This window comes from Enhydra lutris, unplaced genomic scaffold (genome assembly GCF_002288905.1).
Source record: "Enhydra lutris kenyoni isolate GAN:26980312 unplaced genomic scaffold, ASM228890v2 scaffoldscaffold21, whole genome shotgun sequence".
Taxonomy (NCBI): Eukaryota; Metazoa; Chordata; class Mammalia; order Carnivora; family Mustelidae; genus Enhydra; species Enhydra lutris.
Window position 1 is genome coordinate 55,255,270 of NW_019154105.1, and position 18,860 is coordinate 55,274,129.

General features: G+C 39.8%; 1 pseudogene; it reads left to right on the forward strand.

Moving 5' to 3' along the window:
* Nucleotides 1–12,631: 12,631 nt before the first annotated feature.
* LOC111148873 overlaps nucleotides 12,632–18,860 on the forward strand; it is a 74,882-nt pseudogene continuing 68,653 nt past the window's right edge.

The following is an 18,860-nucleotide window of genomic DNA, read 5'->3' on the forward strand; positions in this document are numbered from 1 at the left end:
GTCCTATCCTTGACATCCTGATCACGAGAGCAGGCCTTCCCTGTGACCTGTGACCAAGGAAAGACGTGGTTGGCTCTGCTCTATTAGTACCTGATTCTGAGGAACTGTCCAGAGCCTTTCTGGATACCCTTTCCAGCAACATCAGAGAAAGGGATAGAAAGCTCAGGATAAACACATTTCCCCTTTGAGTATATCTGTTCACAATAAAGAAGGAATCAGTGATGGCCACAAACCTTTCATCTTATTCATTACTCTAGGGTTTAATAATTCTTAATAATTCCCACTTCAGGATGATACTGGATAAATCAAGTTCCTCTGTTCCTTAGTGTCCCCCACCTATAAAATGGGTATGACATGAAGATGTGAATAAATGGATAGAAGATCATCACCCTGAAGTTAAACCACTTTTAACTTTACCTAGCTATTCCCTCAGGCTACAGGCTCCACTCAGCTCAGCCCTCCGACTTCTAAACCTCTGGGTACCAGTGATAATGTGTGTAGACATGTATTCACTTACAGAGGGAGAAAGGAACTAATATTTACTGAATACCTATGTGGGTTCAGACACTATGCTAAGCACTTAACAGATTACTCTCAGATCTGTATCTGTAGATACAGATAAAATCTCCTGATGGGGACCAGAGAAGTTAAATAAGCCAAAGTCACATAGCTAGTAAATTATAGTGCTAAGTTCTATTTATTTGATGTTTTTGTTGTTTGTTTTTACTCTGAGTTTAAAGTCTTTGCTGAAGTCCAGGCTGATCTGATACTAAGTTGAAGAAATATTTAATTTTATGTAGTCTATTCTTTCAGAGGAATTCTTCACATTCTTTCTTACCGTCACAGCAAACCCATTACAGAGGCAAACTGCAGAAGAAATACCTTGCAATTTGGGAGGATAGGGCTCAATATTAACGCTGTGCCTCTATGAGGCAGGTATGAAGAGAAATATAAAGTGTCATGCTACCATCTGCCATGTTCCCAGAATTATTCTTTCAATGATTACATTGGATTCTTACTAAGGTAAACTTCTAGAATGATAAAAACCCTCTTCATCACCACCACCACTCGTGTGTCCCTACAAGAGAAAGCCAGGAGCCCAAAGTCCAGGTCTTTCTATTATCTGGAGACAATAAAGCCTAGGGAATAAAAACAAGCATACTGAAGTCAGAGAGACCTGGGTCTGACCCTAACTTCATTATCTCATCACAGGGGGACATTAGGCCAGTTTTACCACTAGGACATTTGTTCTAGGATTATAGGAACTATTTCTGTCTTGCTTTCACTCCATCCCAGCACCTGGAAGGATGCCTGGTAAATTGAAGGGGAGATTAGTGCTTGTTAAGTGCATATCTTGAAATCACTTGACAATGTAATAAGTACACAAGAAATGAGATTTAAGATTTATTCATAATTTGGAATTTAGAAGTTGCATATAGTTGAAGTTTTCCGATGGTAGTGGCAGAAAGACTTTGGAGACCCTCTCTCATAAAGCTAAAGAAACTGTAGCCCAGTGAATGACCTGCATTGATTTACCCAGCTCGGATTTGAACCTGCAATGCCTGACATGTTTTTGGTTACCCCTAGTTATTTTGTATATTAGCCCACAGAATCTTAGACATAGTTGTTCGATAATAAAACAATAAAAGCCAGCAGAGTCTTTCATATGACATCAAAATTATGTCTTGTGTGTTTGATTGCTAGAGAAACTAAAACCAAAGTTCTAAGGATTCCCAAGTTGTTGAGAACTCCCTAGAAAAAATACTGGAGTTGGACCCACAGGCCAGAGGCAAAAGGTCACCAGACCCTATTGGGTAATAATGAACTACAGACGGCCCCTTGAGTACTTCTTCGTGAGCTGCTTATAAAGAGTCATCTCTGGAACTCAGCAGGGGCTGTGCTAGTTATCCTCATGGTCTGACTTGTAAGGAGAAGGAAACCCTGGGATGCCAAACAGAGACCATGTACGTGGCATCTGTGTTTGATGCCAATTGCAAAGAAAAAGAAATGCCATAGAAGAAATCAAAGTATTCTTTGCACAAAGGGAAGAACAACAAGGAAGAAAAACACAGGCAGCTGAACACCTAAGCCATGTGGTTCAAATTCCATTTCATTGGTATTTCTTTGGTTGTTGTGTTCTCGGGGTAAGGTATAAGCTGTGGTCTAGTTAATGCAAATTGTGGCCATAGTGGTAACCTTTGAAAGTGCTCATGAGGGTTCATTCGCATTACCTGCCCACAACTGAAAACTTGACCTAGGGAGGTTATTAAGCTCATCACACCTAGCATATTTCCCAGACTAAATGTGCATCTGTTTTTCTTTTTCATAATACTTCTTAAGGATTAATAAACACACAAAGTCCCCACAGATGTATAAGAAACATTTCTTATTTAAACCATGTTTTTAAATGCCCCAGGAAATATGGTAGCTTTGCTTAATGCTACTCTTGAAACGGTTCCACCCTCAAAAGGTCAGCATGAAGTTGAAGCTGATGGGCTCAGAGCTTCAGCATCCACTACTGCCCGACTAACTGATTACCAGGAGCAATGTCACAGCTCAGCCTCCTGGAGTGAGCCTGCCTCCTCCAGTTAAGTCTCTGTACCCACCAAAGAACAATCCAAATTAGCACTGTTCCCAGCCAACTTATTTGTTACTTGCCTGGGGAGCTAAATCCTTTGCCTTTCCCTCATCACCTCAATAACCTCCAAGTCACTAAGTTCCTCTGCTTCCTTATTTGGGTTTCTTGGTTGCAAAAAGCTCCACTACAAAGTATACTCAATTTCAAAAGAACACCTAAACTCTGCTCCATAAAGTCTTTCAAACTGTAGCAGGTCCTTAAATTCCCAGAAGGTTATCCTGGTCTTATTCTCATGGTGATAGCAGAAAGGTAAGAGATATCAGAATTGTCAAAGGCCTCTTGAGACACAGATCTAGAATGGCCACATTGTTACTTCTATCATATTGTTGTGGAAGTAAATGAAGACCCCCAAATGACAGCAAGAAAGGCTTATTCAGAGATTGATAGCAAGGGAGTCAGCCACCATCACCTGCATTTGGCAGAGATTCAAAGACAGGCAGAAGAGGAAGGAAGCATTATAGTGGGAAAAAAACAGAAGGTTTCAGGTATGCTCTGACTGGAAGCTGTTGGCATAGGAAAGCTATAGGTGAGATATCTAGAAGGGGGACATCCTATGGGATTGGTTAGGAGTAACTATCTAGATCTCTGATTGGTTCTAATTTGGAAATAGGAGCAAAAGTTAGGAAATCTGCCAGATATTAATCAAGTCTTATCATTTTGGGCCAGTTGTTACAGAGGTTATTGTTCGGGCCCCCAGGACTCTTTGTTCCAGATAGTGGTTTGAATTTCTAGTTACTACAGATAGTAGGCTGGCTTCTTGGGCTGGTTGCTGCCAGTTGTGGGTCAGAGTCCTGTTTTTATACATAGTTTGGCCATTGTCCATTTGTATATTCAGTCTCTTATTTCTGTTGAAAGTCACAAAATTAGCCCATATTCAAGGATGGGGAAATAGACTATATTTTTATGGGAGACGCTGCAAGGTTACATTGCAAAGGATGTGGATACAGGAACATCATTAACTGAGTTCATTAAGGCAGTCAAGCTACAACAAGCTTCCAGAATGTGCTAAGGGACTAAATGTGAATTATGAGAAAGGAGTCAAGAATGACTCCAAGTGCTTTTCCTTGAAGTAACTGTAAGACCAGCACCATAAAATATAGAAGACAAGAGGTGGAATTAACACTTCCATTTTGGATTTAATACCTTGCAAGACTATTAGATATTCAAGTCAAGATATCAACTGGAAATAAAAGCGGGTGGGGGGGAGTTAGGCTAGAAATAGTAATTTGAAAGTAAGTGACTGAAAGGAGACAGCATAGTCCCTTCAGGCTGTTACAACAAACCACCATAGACTGGGTGACTTATAAACAGAAATTTATCTCTCACAATCCTGTAGACTGGAAGTCTGAGACCCAGTTGCCAAATAGTTAGGTTCCGGTGAGACCCCATTTCTTGGCTTGTTGACTTCTCAGTATATCCTCAAATGGCAGAAAGAAGGTAAGAGAGAGAGCTCCGGGGTACCTTTTATAAGATGACTAATCCCATTCATGAGGGCTCCACCCTCATGACCTAATCACCTCCCAAAGGCCCCACTTCCTAAGAACATCACATTGGGAGTTAGGATTTCAAAAACATGAATTTGGATGGAGGGACATAAATAATAAGTCCACTGCAGAAGAGAAAATAATTTATAAGCCTTGAATATTAGAAAGATACAAAAAAAAAAAAAAAAAAAAAGATTAAGAAGTGACCAGTACATTGGGGGATCCAAGAGAGGACAGCATCTCCGAAACAGAGAAGAGGTGAATTTAAGAATGACATCACCAGTATGATTTGTGTCAAATGCAGAGCAAAATGAGGACAGAAGAGAAAACTGACCACTGAATTTGGCAATATGGAGATCATTAGTGACCTTGACATTGTTGACCTCCTAAGATTGTTTCTAGACTGTTTTTTTCTTCACTTCTACTCCCACCACTAGGAGGCTGAACACCACTTCTCTCCTGGAAGATTGCAGTAGACTTAGAACTGGCCTCTCCTCACACCCACTGCCCACAGTGAAGCTTTTCTAATCCTAACCACTATCACCACCAACCCCATTTAAATCCCCATAATAGCTTCACATTGCTCTCAGAACAAAGTCCAAAACCTTATATGATCTCAACACACATGGCCTCTGTCCGTCTCTTCAACCCTCCCATTCCTCTCCCACATGCTGGCCTTCTCTTACTTCCTGGGATACTATTCTCTCTCCTATGAAAAGTCTTTTCATATGTAATTCCCTCTCCCTGAAACATTCTGCTTCCTGAAACCCAACACATGAGCTGTGTGTGTGCATGTGTGCACACATGCCTATTCATTACTATGTCACAAGCACCCTTCCTCCTCCTGTTTAAAGGGAAATAGTTGAGGACTGTCTAGTCTGACTTAAGTCCCCTAAACACCCCACACCCTATACTCTACTCCTCCATTATCCCATATCTCACATATCCTAAATTTGATTTTGGCAACAGTTTTCAAAATTATTGCACTATTTAATAGCTGTCTCCCCTGTACCTCTGTTGGCTCCTCGAAGGCTGCCAAATCCCCTGATTCCAAAGGAAGGCTTAATTAATGTTTTTTAAATACATAAATAGATATCAATTGAACTCTATGAAATATACATTATTGTCCCCTTTTTTCGGATGAGGAAACTAAGACTCAGCAAGATCAAGACCTTTTCTAAACTAATCCTGCTTTGCCTGACTCCTAAACCTTAGCTGCTACCCTCTAATGTTGTGTGTGTGTGTCTGTGTGTGTGTGTGTGTGTGTGTGTTCACCACTAGCTGGAATTTTTTTAAGGACAGAGTCTATATTTTATTCATCTCTGAGCTAGAGCTCATCCCTGGATTATTGGTACTATAGTGTCTAGAAATATTGATTGGATTGAGTTGCAGAGAATCGAATTTCATAGATTTGAGTTGAACTAAGCAAACATGTAAACCTTATAAAAATATGTTTAGATTTATCTTAGGAATTTTATGTTTGGTTTATAATAGCAACTTCTGCCTCCCCCTCCTCCCTTCATTGCTATGGTTTCCTTCTTCACGGAAATGTTATTTTGCATCTACACTTACAGCTAGTTGGTTCTGGCAGAGGTTACCTCCTGCCCTTTCTTACTTACCTCAAACACTATTTGTGTTTGTCTGATGGAGAGAGAATTCAGCCCATTATGAAGCAATAGAAAATGTGTGAATGCTTTCAGCTCAAGAATCAGTGCACTTATGGGAAATAAGGCTCTCAAGCTCCTGTAGACTGCAGACCACTTTGGCGAAACAGAGGATGCCCACGAACCACCAACTAGCCTCATTCCCACTTGGGGCTGCCCCAGATGAAAACCACACCCCAGGAAATGAAAGGCTGTACTGCCTCTGATGGGCTGCAGACGAGACAATGCTTGCTTTTATTAAATATCATAAACAAATGACTTAATAATACCAGAAACCAAGCCATGGGTACACTATAAAATAAATAACCCCTAATGCCACAGCCCACAGACCACTTGGTTCTCCAACTGTGGATCGCCAGGTGGTCCCCCAAAAGACTTCAAGAATACTCTAGTTAAGGTGGTAATCATATTGACAAAAATAATAAATAACAATATTAACAATTAACTTTGAATACTGCAGTAAAGTTTACAAAGAAGTTCACATTTGCTCTCTGAGATCTAAATAAGTCTAACAGGAATATGGAACAGAAATATAATGACCACTCCTTCTGAGGGCTCAGAAAGGTTGAATGGCAGATAGGCCAAATGCTTCATGGGCAGGGAGTAACAAAGCCAGGACTTCAAACTCTAAATACCACTAAAGGATAGACCACTAACACACACCTGCTTAGCTGTCTTGCTGGTTTGGGGTTGTGGTAGACTGCATTTTTGTTCTAAATTTTTCATCTGCCCTCCATACAGAATTATACATCTGAACACTTTTCTGTAGTACCTTACAGTTCCTCCCACTATGAGAGGGCTATAATTCCCTGCCTCCTTGATAGTTGGCTGACCATAAAATATACCTTGGCCAGTGAATGTTAATGAACATAATGTGAGCAATAGCTTTAGAGTCTTTGCATGGTTCGAATGGCTCTCTCGTACTCCTATCATTTACCATGAGAAGATGCCCAGGGCTCTGGTAGGAGTTTGAGAAGACGTTTGGAGTAGACCTGCATTCAACCTCCGTGGGGAAGCCAAATACAGTGAATCCTTCCAGATCCAGCTGATATCAGCCAAAGGCTAGCCAGCTTACAGATCCATGAGTAAAAAAAGTGAAATGTTTGTTGCTGTAAGCCAATGAATTTGGGGGTTATCCGTCATGTGGCAATATTCCAACAACAGCTAAATAGTACAGGGACTATGTCTGATTTGCAGAGAGGGAATCTGGCCGAAGGCTGATGGAACTGTCACAATGCACAGAGATTATGAGCCAAGGCTTTGCAGTCACAACTTGAAGAACTAGGATTCAAATCCTACTTCTGTTATGCCTTAGCTGTATGAGTTTGAGAAAATTATTTGGCAGTCTGAGCTCTATTTTCTTTATCTACTAATAGGAATACAAAAATCTAGTTTACAGAATAGCTGTATAGGTTAAATGGATCTTTCATATCAACATCTACAATATAGGAACCATAACTGTATACAATTATTAATTTCCTTCTTAGATATAAGTAAAACAGCTACCTTTTTTCCCCCCACAAGATATGTCAGACTCTGTGCAACCTGAAGTTAGAAAAGTGTTTGGCTCCATATGCCACTTTTTGAATACCAGGATTTAATCGGTATTTGTTCAAAGAGCAAAAACAGAGAAGGAAGGAAGGAAGGAAAGAAGGGAGGAAGGAAAGAAGGAAGGAAGGGAGGGAGGAAGGAAAGGAAGAAAGGAGGGAGGGAGGGAGGGAGAGGAGGGGGAGGGCAGCAAAAGGGAAGGGAGGGAGGCAAGGAGGGGGGAATGATGAGAATGCAACTAACTTTTAGAATGCAACTAACTTGTAGAATGCAATTAACTTTTAGAACTCACATAAGGAAAAGTGCTCCCAGGTGCCATTCCTCCCAACACATTCCTCTTAGTTCAGCTGCTAGGATACAGAGACTCAGCCTAGACATGCATGCAGAAGGTTATAAAGTATGAGAAATAAGAATGGGGAAATGAACATGTCCCTTGCGAACAGAATCATGTTAATCACAGGAAGCACCTGGTTCCTGGTTGCTTGCACCTTCTGTGTGCACAAGAGTCTGGATAGAGCTCAGTAACTATGTGCTCACTGAGTGGAGGATGAATGAATGATTTAGTGAATGGGGGTTCAGACAAGCCAGTGAGAACCTTCTACAAAGGAAGGACATGTGGGGGTGTGCCAAGAACATGTGGGGCTGAGGCAACAGGTATCCACACTGTGTAACAGGCTCTCTAGACCAGAGGAGTCCCCTAGACCCGCAGGTCCCCTACAATTCTAGAATTCTACAATTATGGTGAGGAAGAAAAGACAGTCATAAACACCACAAGCAGGCAGTTAACGAGCTGGTTGCCTGAAAAACACATGTATTACATGATGACATTAACAATTTTGCTTCTGGCCACAAATTATTACTTTCTTATAATTAATATTATGTAGGCACCACATTATCAGGTACTGATACACCTAAACCAGCAGAATTTGGCCACTGTCACTATCGACAGCTGATATTTTATTCTGGACAATTCTTTTGATGCCCAGTGTCCCTCTAAAAAATAATACCATCTTTCTATGTACCATCCTTTGTCGGGCACTAAGGACGCAGACATGAAAAACAGGCTCTGCCCACTCAATCAAGTTCTTCATGGGTTTGATCAATCACTCTTTGACTTTTTATGAACACGTCATTTCCCCAATGCCGATTCACAGTTAACATTAGTGGGAGTCTAAAAGCCCTTCCTCCCTCAGGAGTTTGATGAAACGCTTAGAATATTTACAAATATTCCAGGAGTTTTTGACTCTCTACATCTTTATCCCAGTCCCTCCTCCATGTTATACATTTATAATCTATATTACCAATTGGGCTGTTTTTACAGCTCACAGTGTTTCTCCCTTCAGCCAAACCACCTGCTCCTGGTCACAACTAAGTGATTCAGGGTACAATGCAAGAACCAAGATGAATCCAACAGATTCTCATATTCAAGAAATTAAAACGTGAATGAAGAGACACAACTGGTGTATCACTTAACTGTTGCCGTGTAATAAATACCCACAAAATTTACCTACAGCAACCATTTACCCTTTCTCTGTTGTGTCAGGTGGACAGTTGTGTGGTCTATCCTAGGTTAGTCGGCTGCTCATGAGACAGGCAGTCCTAAAATGAGCTTTCTCATAGCTGGAGGCTCAGCTCAAATAGCTGGGACCATGCAGCTCTTCTCCATCTGCCACATTATCCAGTAGGCTCACCTGGGCACATCTTCACAGCAAAGAGGAGGGACAAACAAGAAAGCAGAAATCTGCAAGTGCTTATTCATGTTTCTGATTACATCACATTTGCTGCTCTTCCTGGGCCAATTTCAGAATCAGAATGAGATGGGCCTATCGAGTTAGAGAGCAAAGGGCAGGTATGCAATGAGGTCTTCAATTAGGACTATTAATGCCACTAACCAAGCACAAGTTGGAAGTCAATAACCCCGTGGTACCACAGTAGAAGGAACATATATGGAGGCTCACTGCTGATATGCCTAGAGATTCCCTGATTTCTGCCTTTCCAAGATTTGATCAATTATGTGGGCTACTTTTCTTCAATTATGTAAACTACCCCAAAAACCTGATAAATCACCATTTCAGCTTAAGTTTGCCAGATAGTTTCTGTTATCTGCCACCAAAAAATCATCATCATCATCATCATACTGACTTTTAAATAATAAATCACATTTTGTCAATTCTAGATATAAATGTTTCTCATATTCATCCCTTCCTTCCTATGGTTGGAGTTACTGCTTCAGCTTGGACTTCCATCTTTCGTAGCCTGAACAATGGCAATAGGATTTCTGAACCAGAGTACTGAGCCACCAGATCTAAATCCCACGGCAAAATGGTTTTGAGTCTTTAGTATCCCTGAGTTACATGAGTTTTTAGTATCTCTGAGTTACATGATTTACTTATTATGTTAAGTGTTTTCCAACTTTTAGGAGTCCCACATCTTTTAACAGTAGAACAAGTTGGTGATTGTCTATGGAATTTAGTGAGAGTTGAGAGGCTGTTCTTGTCACTTTTTTCAAATACTTATTTTGGTATTTGTAGAGAAATATCTTTTAGCTTAGAAATATCTTTACTTAGAAATACCTTTTTTGCTTAGAATCCTGTTTTGGGCCTCCCAGTCTTTGTTTAGTGTGTAAAAATAAATAAACAAATGTCAAAGAAGATTTTCTTAAGAAATGTGCCATCCATGCTATCTTCAGTAGAGAAACTAACATTACAGTTTTACCTGAAAAGTAAATTTTACCTGTATGTCTTTATGACATTGGAATTGTCAACAACACAATGATCTGTTTGTACATGGCAATCTAAGAACAGTAAGAAAATTTAGTCAATGACATGAGAAGGAACCAGCACCCAACTGAGAGAGAGTGGACTATAATAATTTGTGTGTACTGGGGAATGCTCTGACCTAGTCTGTTGTGGTTAACTGAGACCTAATACTTGAAACACTAGTTATGTGTATATACACACACACACATTTTTTTTTTAAAGATTTTGTTTTATTTTATTTTATTTGAGAGAGAGAGAGAGAGAGCTGGGGGGGGGTGGGCAGAGAGAAAGGAAGAAGTAGACTTCCTACTGAGCAAGGAGCCCAAAGGGAGCCCAATCCCAGGACCCCAAGATCATGACCTGAGCCGAAGGCAGGTGCTTAACTGAATGAACCACCCAGGTGCCCCCAGTCATGTATATATTTAAAGAAGAGTTTCATTGCTTTCCAGGGGCTGACAGTCATGTAAAGTGTGAAGCTGTAAACTGTATATGAAAAGGCCTTTGCTCTCATTCAATGAGGAAAACAATAAGCAAATTGTATGATGCCCTTTACAAAACTGTGTCACCCTCCAAACCCTACCTTCATTTAACTATTTTCTGTCCTTTTCATTTTGGGGGTTATTGCTTTGGCTTTTATTCTGGGGCTTTCAAGGTTTGGCAAACTAGGTTTGCAGACTAAATCCCACTCTGCCCATTTTTGTAAATTAAGCTTTATTGTAACACAGCAGTGCTCATGTATGTTTTCATACACTCGATGGCTGCTTTTGTACCACCTGAGCACACTGATAGTAGCATACAAACCCTGTTTTCTCAAGTTCTTATCCAAAAATGCTTGCTGACCCTTGTCTAAAGAAAAACGAATTGCCTTGGGGGTCAGCAGATATGGGTTAGAACCCAAACTCTACCAGCATGAACAAATCATCTTTTCTGAACCTGGCTTTTCTCACTGTTATCTGGAAACAATAGGCACAGCCTCCTGGAGATACTATGAAGATTAAACATGTGTGCAAAGAATTTGGAACACAGTAAACCTCACAAATCTGAATGTTTGCATCCTTCATCCCTCACTAACCATACACAACCCATTCCCCTTCTCTTGAGCTGTACAATTTCAATCTACAAAAGAATTTATTTCAAATAAATTCACTGGCCTAGAAAGGATAAAAACCAAGGCTTCTTATGAGTCTTAAATGGGTGTGATTTCTCCTTTTTTCCTCCCTTTTCTTTCTCCTGATGCACTTCCAAGGGAATGGAGCAAACTACACACCCACCAGTCTGGGTAATACATTGCTTTACAATGAGAGCAAATCAGCATTTTAAAAAATGTTGGTGTGGCACCAAGTTATTCAAAACCGACACAGTTTAGGATCCACAAAATGTTTCCCCTTCAGGTAACAATGGAATTTGGTTACACCTATAGTTCAGTATTTATAAATTTATATTAATTCCTGACAATTCAGTTATAAATTGTGCTCTCCCAGATACTCTCTAAAGAAGTGGCGATTTTTCTAGTCACACAGTTCTCCAGATCCTTGAACTCTTTTTGTCACCGCTTTCAGAGGCCTTTTGTGCTTCTGTGACTGTGAAGCAGATGTTCAAGAAGATCACCACAATTTTCAAGTTCACATTCTAACAGTATGAAGCCACCATTCTCACCTATGAAAACAGGTTCTCTGTCTCATAAACCCAGCTCCTGCTTTTCTGTCCATGGTCTTTGATTCCACCTCCTAGACAAACAGAAAAGCTAAGCTCTAGCTCCAGGGTGAAGAAAGAATCCCAAGATTCCAGGGCATAATTTGTCTATAGTCTGCATTTCCTAAATGGGAGTGGGTTATTGAAGAAGCAATGTCCGGCTGGATTGAAAAAACTGAAGAAAAAAAAAAAAAAGAAAGAAAACAAACTGAAGTTAGGTTGCTCAACTGAATCAATAACCCAAAGAGAAGATGTCAAAAGCAAGCATCAGGTATGAAAATTCCATGGGAGGAGTAATAAGGATGATAATGACTGCCAAAGAAACACTTTCTTTGCACTGGGGAGTATGTTATGTCTTTCAGGAGGGCGATTAAGGTTGTTCATGGCACAGTACTGGCCACATGTGAATGGTGCTCCTTAGAGTCACTCAGTGCCCTTTCTACACAGTCATTCATGGCAGGCCTGCATAAATATATCACAATTGCATTGTTGCCCTGAGTATTTCCCATGGTTCTATGTCATTTAATTCTAGCAACAAGCCTCTGAGGTAGATTTTGTTACCCTCTTCTATCCAGATCTGGAAGTTGACTAACAGGTTAAATAATTTACCCATATCTACATGGTTACTAAGCAAAGGAGCCCAAGATTCAAACCCAGGTCTGCCTGGCTCCATGTTTTTTCCAGAATTCCACTGTGCTTCCTCTTAATTTATTGATTGTTAGTGCATACCTTTCAGAGAAGAGAAATCTGAGAAGCTTTGACAGTTTGCAGTATTCCACCAGGACTTAAGCAATTTCCCCAGAATGAGATAGGAACTCATAGGAGAATACAGAGCTCTTTGAGGCCATGGGGGCACCATTTAATAAACTGCTAGATGAGCCTTCAAAATGGAAAAAGGTGATTGATTATCAACTTCAAGATGAAAACAAAGTGAACAGGTCTTCCACTCTCCCAAAGGGTCAGCTTCTTCATGAAGAGAGCCATTCATCCAGGCACAACCTGGTCAGTCAAGTTAGGTGCAGACAAGAATATACTGCTCACCACAACAGTGTCAGAAATAATCTCTTCCAGCTTTAATGATCAACTCACACATGTTCAACCTCTTTATCTTATCATGAAGCTTCACTTGGATTTGAATATAAATATAGTAATTGACAAAGAACCTAAATCAAAACCACTCAGTTATTTACAGACTATGAGAAGCATGTTTCCTCATGAGATGATTTAGAAGAGAGATTTAGGTAGTGCTACAAGCCATAGAGAATGAACAGAGTCAGACTGACCCAATTTAGTCAACCCTGGCTGGTATCACTACCTCATTCCTACAGGCAGCTTCACCTAGAAAGAAAAATAGCCTTTGGAATCTAAAAGAATTAAGTTTAAATCTTACTTCTCTTTAAATTTGAATGATGATGTCAATCTCTGCTGGTGTAATATGAGGATTTATGAGAAATTATTCATAAAGGGCCTAGCACATGCTGCCTGGCATGTAGTGGATATTCTGTAGAAGTCAGTTCATGTCCCTCCATCCACAAGTGGTTGTGATCTATTAGTCTCAGAAATCCTGACCTTAAAATCCCAATTCACATAAACCTGTCAGTACTTGATTGTATTCAATTAGAGGGCAGTTCCTTTCGGTTTCATCCAACACGAAGCATACCTTCTACCTTAGGCACTCAATAATCATTTAACTAATAAATTAGTTAACTATTTGACAAGAATATGTGGAGAGATTAGAGAAGAGAACATTACATCTAACTGAGATTTAAATCTTAATATTTAAGAGGTAAAATTATAACGTAGGATTTCAGAAGTCAGCTGGAAAAGACAAGACAAAAAAACACTGGGGTTTTCCTGATGTTCCACACTATCTGGAAAGATGATGTCTAACTCCTTTTCTCAGAAACTGTATTATTGGTCATTTAAGCTAGTACTAGGAAAGGCTAATGTGATAAAGATTCCTACCAATTCCTCTTCTGGGCTCCCTGGAGGAAGGATGACTATCACCTGGCATAATCTTCGCCTTGCCAATAATAGTTATTAATTGAACTATGGAAGGGTACCAACACAGGATAAGAGAGAGTCTGGGTTAGCAAGCTGTAGGTCCTGAAATTACCAAGTCAAATAGACTCAAGAATTAAGCCTCCCATTTTGAAATGGTCAATTTTAGGGTTATGTGTGCTAAGAAATAAACAGGGAAGGCTAGTTTGCAAGAAAAAAAGAGAGAGAATGGAACAAATGTGTAAGGAAACAGAGAAGAGAGTCCACTTGTTTCTAAAGCCAGAGAGCAATGCAATTGTTGCCTAGTCTTTGGAAGCCTTCCAGTCCTCAATATCCATAGTTTATGAGACCTCTGAAGATCCATAGTTTATGTACTTCATAGTTTATGAAGTACAGAGTTACTGTACTTCAACTCTTAGATTCCACTAAAATCCCTTGATCCCTCATTATAAATTTTTATTTTAAATCTCCAATGAGCCACACTGAGTAGGTTTCTATTTAATATAATCAAATTATCTCTAAGACAAATCTTAGTCTTGTGGACTAAGTTATCAAATATAAACCAAATGTTTCTTAGTTCCTCAATATCTGCACAAATGGCAGAACTGTCCTCTGTGGCCCCCTTGCCACTGGATGGGCTAGATGACTAGTGTCATTTCCAAGCTAAGCATTCAGCTATTGGTAAGAGACATCAGAGCTCTACCTTTTTTTTTTCCTGTTACAACAATAGATCATGTTCAAAATGGTGGTTGCTCTGTTAGCTTGGGTCTCTGAGGCACTGTGATCAATAGCTTGCTTATTAACCTACTAAAGATATTTAGCATGAATTAAAAATAAACCTTTGCTGTGTAAGCCACTAGTATTTAGGTGTTGTTTGTTACAGCAGCATAATGTAAGTAACCTGATACAGAGATTATTTTAGGACGCTCCCCAGGGGTAGATGAGGTAGATGCTGTAGATATGAATGAAATAGCATCAAGGAGAATCAATGTCACTATAAAAGCAATGTTAGTTTCTACAGAAGGGAGAAAGGAAGTATGGGGCTGAGGACATTGGGATGAAGCCAGAGATCAAGTACTAAGAAAAACACAGGAATAGATGGTGAAATGGAGTAAAAAATGTCTTAGGGTTAAAAACACTTGTCACTGCCATTATCAAGATTCAGGGTGGAAGATGCACCATACAGGGATGGATATCTAGTTATACATGCATCCCTATGTGGTTGTTCATTACTGAATGCAGAAAGGGTTCAAGATCACCAAGACTAATGAAATACAGACAAAAGCATTTGGTAGCACCATTCAGAGAGTATAAAGATCAAAAAGTAAGTGAACAGCCACCCAATGTGTTAACTTCTATGAAGTCCTTCACATTTGTTGAATATGTTATCTGTATTACAGAAATTATGGTTCCTGAATTCAAATCCAGGTTCTGCCACTTATTGACTTCATGTTCTTAAGTAATTGTTTAAACTCTTTCAGTCTCAGTATTCTCATCTGTAAAATGGGGATGATAATAATACACCCAGAGAATCATGTTGACACTTAAATGAGATAATGTTGGTAAAGTGTGCATATCAAACAGTGGGTATTTCAATTAAAAATGCTTGGGAGTTACAATCATTACTTTCAAATATACAAAATAGTGCCAAATAAATAGTAACTTTGGGTTGTTTTGTAAAATCCAAAGGGGATGGACAGAAAATCAACAGATAGGAGTTATGGGATGACATATTTTAGTTTAATGGAAATGGAAACATGAAAATTTTACAATTGTTAGAAAGATGAAATTGACAGCATCAAGAAGAATGAGTTCCTAGTTAGGGGAAGCATTCAAGGAGAAGCAATCAGCTACCTGGAGGCCAGGAAAGCTGTTGTAGAAACCGTAAGTTGGGAACTGGTTTTACAATCTCTTCTAGTTCTGAGCATCTGTGTCTCTGCAAAGTTTCTTTCATTCATTCATTCATTCATTCATTCAATAAATGACAAACGATAACTTACTCTATGCCGAACACTATAGGCCAGGGCTGGGGAAACAAAGTATACTAACCAGAAAACACACATGAAACAAAAAAACAAACAGCCAACAACAAAACCATGAAATTATTCATTTAGTCACTAGAAACGTGAGGAGTTCTAGGAAGGAAGATGGAGAATTCTAGCATAGGAGACAAATCAGGTAATCACAACAGTGAGGTCAGGACAGCCTCTAAAATAAATTAGGATTTAACTAAGTCCCAAGGGACATGCAGGAATTTAGGTAGGTGATAAGCAGATGGCTGGAGAAAGAACATTCCAGGCAGATGGAATGGGTGGTACAATGATCTGAGGCATGAAGTAGCTTGGTATTTAAGAAAGGAAGAAAAAGTTTGTTTGATAATGTTATCAGAAAGGGACAAGCTGCAAGGAATGAAGAGTCCATTACACATGGCTTTAGAGGCCAGATTAATATTGATTTAAATGGCATGTCATAACTCCCCCCAAGAAGGAGGTCAAAAAGTTTCAGATTTCTACCTCGGAAGGGTAGAATTTCACAGACCAAAAATAAGAGGTTTATTCATAGAGTCCATCACAGTCATGTGTGAAAACCCATTCTGTGCAATAAACAGGATTCACGCCCAAGAACAGGAGTTGATTCCAATTTCACAGTCCCTCTATTACCCAATCAGCATTATTTCTTGCTTAAAATTCTACCATTATCAAACAAAAAGTATTATGTCTTGCAAAGTTTCAGTAAAATACAATAATACCAGGAAAAGTGTTACAGAGGTGTAACACCAGTTAAAATACAAGAATACCAGATTATAGTGTGAATGTACACACTTGAGCATTCCCTATCGTTAAAGGAAATAGAGACTTTTAAGGAAGATGTTTGAGAAAAAAACCTGTTAAGCCACAAATGTGCCCTACTTGGTGATGCAAGGTTTAATATACTCCAGAGTTTATAATTTCACAGGGGAGAGGAGGCAGAGTAAGAAACTGAAGAAAGCAACATTCAGAGTCAACTACTTCCAGGGAGACATCTGATTCCCATGGTTGTCAGGACTCAGAAGGGAGGTAACCCTTCCTTAAGTCAGAGTCAGATAGAGGAAGAGAAACAAACAGGCAACAGTCGGCTGCCAAATGATTGCTTGGCTAACACATCTCCGTAATAAAACACATCAATGGTCCCAATTCCCTGTGTCTCCCTAATTCCATATCCTTTGCATATACTTTTGTAGTGTCCTCCACTGTAGGTGAGGCCACCCCTACTTCCAGAATTTGGGCTCAACCATGTGATTTTCTTTGACCCACAGAACAAGATGGCTTTAAGAAGTCTTGTGTGCTGGGTCACCTGAGTGGCTCAGTTGGGTAAGCATCCCAGTCATGATTTCGGCTCAGGTCATGATCTCAGGGTCATGAGATTGATCCCTGTATCAGGCATCACACTCAGCAGAGAGTCTGCTTAGGATTCTCTCCCTCTTTCCTTCCATCCACTCAGCTTGTGCACTTTCTCTCCCAAATAAATAAGTAGAAAGAAGCCTTGTGTGCTTCCACTTGCTCTCTTGAACCTTGCCATTGCCAAGAACATACTGGGGCTGGCCTGATGATCCTAGCCAGAGGATGGAGCAAAGCCACCTGCAGCCAAGCCCAGCTACAATCCGTCAACCCTCAGCCAGTTCATAAACTGTGAGAAATAATAAATGGGTGCCATTTGAGGTTGATCTGTTACATACAATATCCAACTTGTAGAGTCTCTACTTCAAAATATTTTGTTCATAATAAAATCAGAGGTACAAAATGACCCAACAACAGAAAATAAAGCAGGAATCATGAAATTAAAGAGAAATGAAAAGAGCTAAAATTTATGGAAATACTTACTGAGCATGATGCTAAGCATTTTATTTGCACTACATTCTTTTCTCCATGTACTGGCCCCACTGTTTCTCATTATCTCCATTTTACAGATGAGAACACTGAGAAGCATAGACACTCATTACCTTTGCCAAGATTCTTTCCATTAAGAGTTAGTAAAAGGATTTAAATCCAGGGCTTTAGGAGGCCAAATATGACCCTTTCCACAGCTATATCACAGCACCTCCCAGACTCTCGGAACTTGTCCATACCTTGACAGATTCGACTGGTGCACTCTGCTTTTGGGTCAACAATTTCTCAGTGTTCATGGCGGGGGGCGGGGGGCGGGTAGGATCTCTTGACACCTACATGGAGAATTGGGTGACAATTTCCACCCTGCTAACAGGGACTGGAAGGAAGACCCCATACTTTTTCTCATAAAGGACAGTATAGAACAATTCCCAACCTTCTACTGGACTCTTCAACACCCCGACACCCCCCTCCACTCTTTCCCCCCTGGAGCCAGGCCTGCAGAGAGGACCCTGCTGCCATCCATGGACATTCACTTTCTGCTTTCATGTACTTCCATCCTCTCTCTTCAATTACTCAAATTGCAGTAAAGCAAGTCAATCAGTGTGTTCCAGGAGGTCACACTTTGGGAAGACTCTTACAATGAATTAAAATTTCATTTTAGACCCTTAATAGCCCAATCAATAATTTAGGGAACAAAGAAAACATTTTCTGGGAAAGCATTAGCTTAAAACTGAAGAGTAGCTGCTCATCCCTTGGAAATGACATAATTTTAACAAGGGTGGGGTGGAGGGAGCAAAGCCTTTAACTGCCTTTCATATATTCTTACTTGTTCTCCTTTCTTCTCTCTCTTCCTCTCTCTCCTTTTTCTCTCCTTTCTCCTTCATTTCTCCTCTTTTCTGTCTCCTATCTCTCCCATTCTCCCCTGCACTACTGTTCTTATTACCATTCTGCATTTTTTTCCTCATCTTTCTGAATATTGTCCTTGCTGGTACAGTAACTAGTTAGTGCTATAACAAATCTGCAGCTAGGAAGTATCCTTTTTTTCCTTGGAAACAGATCAAAACCATCACCCACTAATGTTATTTGATTCCATTTTGAAATAATAGTTGTACTTAAAATGAAAGATTCACCTTAAAGAAATGGCTACAATTCAAATGAAAATTTTATTTTTTCCAATGTATTTGGCTGACTAAAAATGTTTAATTAAA